This window comes from Grammomys surdaster, unplaced genomic scaffold (assembly GCF_004785775.1).
Source record: "Grammomys surdaster isolate TR1022 unplaced genomic scaffold, NIH_TR_1.0 123465, whole genome shotgun sequence".
NCBI classification, from domain to species: domain Eukaryota; kingdom Metazoa; phylum Chordata; class Mammalia; order Rodentia; family Muridae; genus Grammomys; species Grammomys surdaster.
Window position 1 is genome coordinate 1 of NW_021618704.1, and position 6,766 is coordinate 6,766.

General features: G+C 41.8%; 1 pseudogene; it reads left to right on the top strand.

The window, feature by feature from the left end:
• Positions 1-4,748: 4,748 nt before the first annotated feature.
• On the top strand, positions 4,749-5,397 carry LOC114636313 (annotated as a pseudogene).
• The last annotated feature ends 1,369 nt before the right edge of the window (positions 5,398-6,766 follow it).

A 6,766-nucleotide genomic window follows, 5' to 3' on the forward strand; every position in this document is an offset into this window, starting at 1 on the left:
CTTTCTTTCTTTCTTTCTTTCTTTCTTTCTTTCTTTCTTTCCTTTCTTCACTTGCAAGCAATCCAGCCATTGTTGCTCTCCACTCTTGTTCCCCCTCCCACATTTTCCTATCTTCTTCCTTATCCCCCTTGCCTCTGAGAGGGTGCTCCCTTCCTCACTAGGCCTCCCCCTTCCCTGAGGCCTCAAGTCTCTGGAGGATTAGGAACCCACTGAGGCCAGACTAGGCAGTCCTCTGCTATAAATATGCCAGGGGCCTCAGACCAACCTATGTATTCTTGCTGGTTGGTGGCTCACTCTTTGAGGTTCCTGGGTTCCGTGTTAGTTGACACTGCTGGTCTTCCTATGGGGTTGCCCTCCCCTTCAGCCTCTTCAATCATTCCCCTAATTCAACTGTAGGGGTATCTGACTTCAGTCCAATGGTTGGGTGTAAATTTCTGCATCTGTTTCTGTCAGCTGCTGTTAAGGCTGCTCAAATGTAAGCAATGCTATGCTGCTGCCTTCAGGCACATCATAGCAACAGTAACAGAATATGTGGTTCATTTACACAATGTAATACTATCCATCTATTAGAAATGAGGACATTATGACTTTTTCAGGCAAATGAATGGAACTAGAAAATTTCATCCTGAGCATGTAACCAAGCCAGAACCAAAAAAACATCCATGATATGCACTCACTAATAAGTGGATATTAGCTGAAAATACAGAATGTCTATGTTACAACCCACAAACCATAAGAAGTTAAAGAACAAGGAAGGCCCAAGTGAGGATGCTTCAGTCTCACTTAGAAGAAGAAATAAAATAATCATGTGATACAGAGGGAAGGAGAGACCACCTGGTGGGAGAGGGGATGGGGAAGTAAAAGGGCCAGAATCAGGTATCAGGGGTGGCAAGAGAGAAGCCCAGAGGGCCAGGAGAATGAATGGTAATATGCAGTTGCTGGAGGTGGGGTGTAGGGGTAAACTTTAGAAAGTCCCAGAGACCTAGTATAAGGCAATCTTCCAGAACTCTTTGTTATTGTCCTTAGCCAAAATTCCCAACAGTGAGAATATGGAACCTGAAGAGACCATCTAGAAGAGTTAGACAAGGCCCAGTGGAAGGATGGGGACACTAGGATTCATTTACACATTCTCCTCCATCCACTGTCCCATCTGTCTATGTCAGAACACACAGGTTTACTTTTTCAGTGATTTTCTTTTCCAGTGATTTTCTTCGTTCTCCACTATGATTATTGAGTTAGAAGGCATTCATGGACCTGAAGAGATGTCTCATTTATCAAGTTCATTCTTTGACTGCTCTTTCAGAGGATCTAAATTCAATTCCCAGCACACACATGGTAGCTCACAATGATCCATAATTGTGGTTTCAGGGCATCTGACCCCTTCGTGGGGCTTCTGCAGGAACCAGGCACATATATTACACCTAGACATGCTTGTATCCAAAAAAATCACAGACATAAAAATATTAAATAGAAAACAATCACATTATTTTTATTTTTCTACCAGTATGACATTATAGCTATTGAAGCTGATAGATTATGAATAAATGTGTGCATCTTGGAATATATCTTGTGTGCATCTTGGAATAGTTGTAAAACAGCCTTCAGAGATGACTGGCTCCTTTGAGTTCTCCAATCTCATCTTTTTACACAGATTTAGAGAAATTGTGCAGGCCCTCTTGAGATGTGTAGCACCTGTGTAATCTTGGTCTCCTTACACAGGGTACATTTGTTCATAGATGTCGCTCTATGTTTAGTTTTCCTATACCATGAATGACAAAATATACTTCCACATTCTCAACCACCACCCTGCTGATAATCAGTGTGATATTTGTCTCAGGTCTACTGCCATATAACCTGTTGCCAATGCAAGCTGGACGATTTATAGATCGGAATTTGGGGAGACTGGACTGGTTTTAGAAGCAGTCAAACCAAATAGATGTTTCCATTACCATATGGGATGTTATGAGTAGACCTGACAAGATATACAGAGGGTCCTAGATAAATAGGAAAGAAGTTCACTTGAGAAAGAAATTCAAGGTCATATGCAATATAGTCATCTATTTCATCAGACCAATATTTACAATGTTTAGCCGTAGGTCTCTGCATCTGTTTTGGCCAGCTGCTAGGTGGAGCCTCTCAGAGGATATGCTAAGCTCCCGTATATGCCCTTCTAGCCTCCCCATTCCCTGCCTGCTGAGTCCTCCAGCATGCCAAGCAGCTGTGAGGTCTGACCTTTCTCTGCTGTGCTCTATCTTCAGGTGCACACAGTTACCAGCAAACATGGAGGGTTTCAGCCATCAGAGTCCACCAGGTGAGACTCTGAACCCAATTCCCTGTCTGTTGGCCTTTTCATTAAAATCCTGCATTGAGTTTCCTTTATCCTCTCTGCAATTTATGTTCTGGTCCACAGCTCTGCCTGCTTCCAGGATATCCAGGTCAGTTCCCCATGCCCTAACCACCTGCCCTCTTCTCCAGCAAGCCCAGAGTCTGTGAGGTCTGCCCTATCCTCTGTGTTTCCTCTTCTGCTCCATACCTTTACCAGCAATCCTAGAGGCCTGCAGCTATCAGGGACTACCAGCTTTGCTTCCATCCCTGGAGGCCTGCTGCAAACAGAACATCCAGAAACCTGCATCAGTGACTACCAGCTCTGCCTCTATCCCTGGAAGCCTGTTGCCACTCAGGACAACCAGCTTTATTTACAATCCCTGTGGCCTGCTGCCATTAGCAGACTTTACAAGCTTTATTTATATCCCTGAATGCCTGAGGGACCATCAGGCCTGCCAACACCAGTGTTTGGGAGCCTGCTTGCTTCCTTCCTTCTTTCCTTCTTTCCTTCTTTCCTTCCTTCCTTCCTTCCTTCCTCTCTCTCTCTCTCTCTCTCTCCCTCCCTCCTTCTCTCCCTCCCTTCCTCCCTTCCTTCCTTCCTTCCTTCCTTCCTTCCTTTCTTTCTTTCTTTCTTTCTTTCTTTCTTTCTTTCTTTCTTTCTTTCCTTCTTATTGGATATTTTATTTATTTATTTCAAATGTTATCCCCTTTCCAGTTTCCCCTCCAGAAATCCCCTATCCCATTTCCCCATCCCCTGCCTCTATGAGGGTGCTCACAACCTTCATAGGGCCAATGGCCTCTCTTCCCATTGATGCCTGACAAGATCTTTCTCTGACATATATATGGCTGGGGCTATGGGTCCCTCCATGTGTACTCTTTGGTTGGTGGTTTATTCCCTGGGAGCTCTGGAGGGGGGGAGGGCTGGTTGTTTGATATTGTTGTTCTTCCTATGGGATTGCAAACTCCTTAAGTTGATTGGCAACTTTCTTAATCCACAAGCTGTCTCTCTGTTAAGTTTGTATGTTAGTGGTTTATGAATGAGATCTGAACATGCTTATCACAAATTATTTAATGTTTTATACCTGAAAAATTATAAAATTATATATTTAAGTCAAAACAGAAGAAAATGCATATTGATTAAATGCATATTTAATTTCAATAATATTCTGGTTTCATGTTAGCACATTAATATCAGGTGAATTATTTACTTTGGATATAAAATACCATGAGCTGACTTGTAATCTGTTGATAAATGATATACATCTGGAAATCTTGTCTCCATGCATACATTAGACTGGCCTAGAATTTATGTAACCAAGGCTGGCTGTAATCTTATGGTTCTCTTGCTTCTGTCTCTCCAGTTCTGGGGCTCTTTGTCATGATAGTTTGTTTACTATTCTGTTTCTTGTATGTTACACATAATACTAGATTTATAATTCATCTCATATATACTGTCATAATTCACTAACCTGAATTCAGGTGGTTATTTCATGTCTATTATTTCTATTGATCTTCCTTCACACAAAAGACATTTTTTCTTTGAATGTAAACAATCGCTGATGTTATGGCCTATTGGTCTCTGTAAATTCATTATTTGATTTAGGGCGGTTGTGCCCCCTTCTGGAGAATTTTTGAAGAGTAAGGAAGACCATATTTAGCCAGTTTTAATACTGTTAATTTCTAGACTTCTCTAAATATGCTTTTGTGGAATAAACCTTTTGGTATTGCTGGTTTCCAGGCATGATGAGGTGAAGAAACCTGGTTTGTTTTATTCTCTGCCATTTCTCTAAGGTTAGAACCCTCTTTAAATTCCCTGAAGTTGTGGAAAACATGATTGGTAGTTTCCATTGGGTTTGTCTTTACTTTGAGATTAAATCTTCACTGATCCTAGGCCAAGTTAATGTCCCCCAGATTTCCCCACAGCTAATTTTTTTTCATCTCTGTCCCATGTTTATTTTGGAAGTTGGGGCCCTAATATCTGAGGCACTGTTCATGTTCTCATTATAAGAGTGGATTGGGAGATGGGAGACAATGAACAAATTTAGCTTCAATATTTTTTGACTTTCCTCTTTCCATTCCTATCAATCAGTATCTTTCATAGGAAAATTTTATTTTCCACTCTGTTTCTTTCTTGTGTCCGTGTGATTTTCTCAGCATATCTTATCTAGAATTGTCAATCTGAGATAGGTCTCCTAAAATTTCTACAAAGTCACCTGATTTAAATATGTCTTGGATCTTAACCCAATCCTATTAGATCCTGTAGTAGATTTCTGTTGGCTATGAGTGGCCAATCACTTTCAGTGTTTTCTGATGTTTTTTCTGTTGGCATTTTTGCCTGTTGATTGACACCAGCCACTCTTGTTCACTGCCCAGGCATTTGTTTCCCATTTTCTGTCTACTTTGCATGGTTTCCTCCTGTCCAGCCCAGCTCAGCTGCTCAGAATTTATAAAGCAGGCCTTTGCATTGTGGCTGAACTGCATCAAACAGGCAGGGGAAGCAAGATGGAATCACAGACCCAGGTCCTCATGTTTCTGCTGCTCTGGGTATCCGGTGAGAAATTTAAAGTATTTAAATATTTTCAAAGTTTCATCTTTGTATAAGAAATTTGCAATATGTGCCAGTGTGCAATATTTCTTGCATAATAATGTTCTAACACTATGACATTATAAGGACATTTAAATGACAAATTTCAACTGTTATTATTATCTATGTTTGTATATGTATGTGTGTCCACTGTCTATTCATTATTGCAGGTACCAGTGGGGACACTGTGATGACTCAATCTCCATCCTCCCTGGCTGTGTCAGCAGGAGAGAAGGTCCCTATGAGCTGCAAGTCCAGTCAGAGTCTTTTTTGGAGTGGAAAGAACTATTTGGCCTGGTACCAGCAGAAACCAGGACAGTCTGCTCATATACTTTACATCTACGAGGGAATCTGGGGTCCCTGGTCACTTCATAGGCAGTGGATCTGGGACAGATTTCACTCTGACCATCAGCAGTGTGCAGGCTGAAGACCTGGCAGTTTATTACTGTCAACACCATTATACTAGCCTTCCCACCACGGTGCTTTAATCTCCTACACAAACCTCCTTGAGCGTTTAAACAAATGTGTACAGGACACAGCCCTGGACATGCATGCATCCTCCTTCTGCTTCAGAACTGGTGTGCCTGATATATTGAAGAAAAATTTTATAGAGCCCAGTAAAAAATAATGTGTTCAATGCCTCTTATGACTTTTGGTGTAAAAGTTCTATACACCAAACTGTAGAAAAAAAACCCACAGTATTATATTTCTATTCCTCCTGTAACAATTTACCACAAACTATATTGATTGAATATGAGGGATTTATCTTTTTATAATTCTGTAAATCTGGTATCCAATATAAGTCCCTATGGGCTAATGTGGTGATGTCAGTAAACTGTGTTCTGGTTAGGAGTGTATAGAAAAAATTTGTTTCTTGTTTTATTCTAGTCCGTAGAGGGTTTCCTTACTTCCTTAATGTTATCCATCTTTTTGTTTTACTTTTTTCTGTCTCTTTTATTATGTTTTATATTAATTATTCCATTCATTTACATCTCAAATGATACCCCACTTTCCATTTACCACTCTACCAACCCCTCATGCTACATCCGCCCTTCCTACCCCCTTTACTTGTATCAGAGTACTTCCACATCCACTCATACTCTTCTGTCCCACTGTTCCAGCATCCCCATACACTGGAGCATCAAATCTGCCCAGGATCTAGGGCCTCCTCTTCCCATTGTTGTTAGGCAAGGCTATCATCTGCTACATATATATTTGGAGTCATGGATACCTCCAGGTACACTCCTTGGTTGGTGGTCTAGACTCTGGGAGCACTGGGTGGTCAGACCAGCCTATGTTGTTTCTCCAATGGGGTTGTAGTACCCCTCTGCTCTTCCAGTCCTTCTGCCAGCTCTGCCACCAGGTTCCCTGAGCTCTGATGGTTCCCTCCAAGAATCCACATATGCATTGGTCTGTTTCTGGCCAGACCTCCCAAGGAACCACCACACTAGGTTCCTGTCAGCAAGTGCCTCTTGATCATGGCAGCAGTGTTGGGTTTGATGTCTGCAGATATGATGGATCCCCAGGTAGGGCAGTCCCTGGTTGGCCTTTCCTTCAGTCTCTGTTCCTTTTTTTGTCCCTGTTCTTCCTTTGGACAGGAACATTTCTGGGTTAAGAACTTTGAGATGATGGGTGTCCTCATCCCTGTACCAGAGGCCATACCTATCTACTGGAGGTGATATCAACACATTCTCTCTCCCCCTTCTCTGTGTGTTTTGGGTAAAGTCATTCCTGTTAGGTCCTAGGAGCCTCATGTTTTTCTTTTGTATGGTACCCACCAGTGACTATGCCAATTCCTCATCTCCCTACTCTACATATTTTTGTTCCATTTCCTGACCATTTCTCTGAACCTCTCTT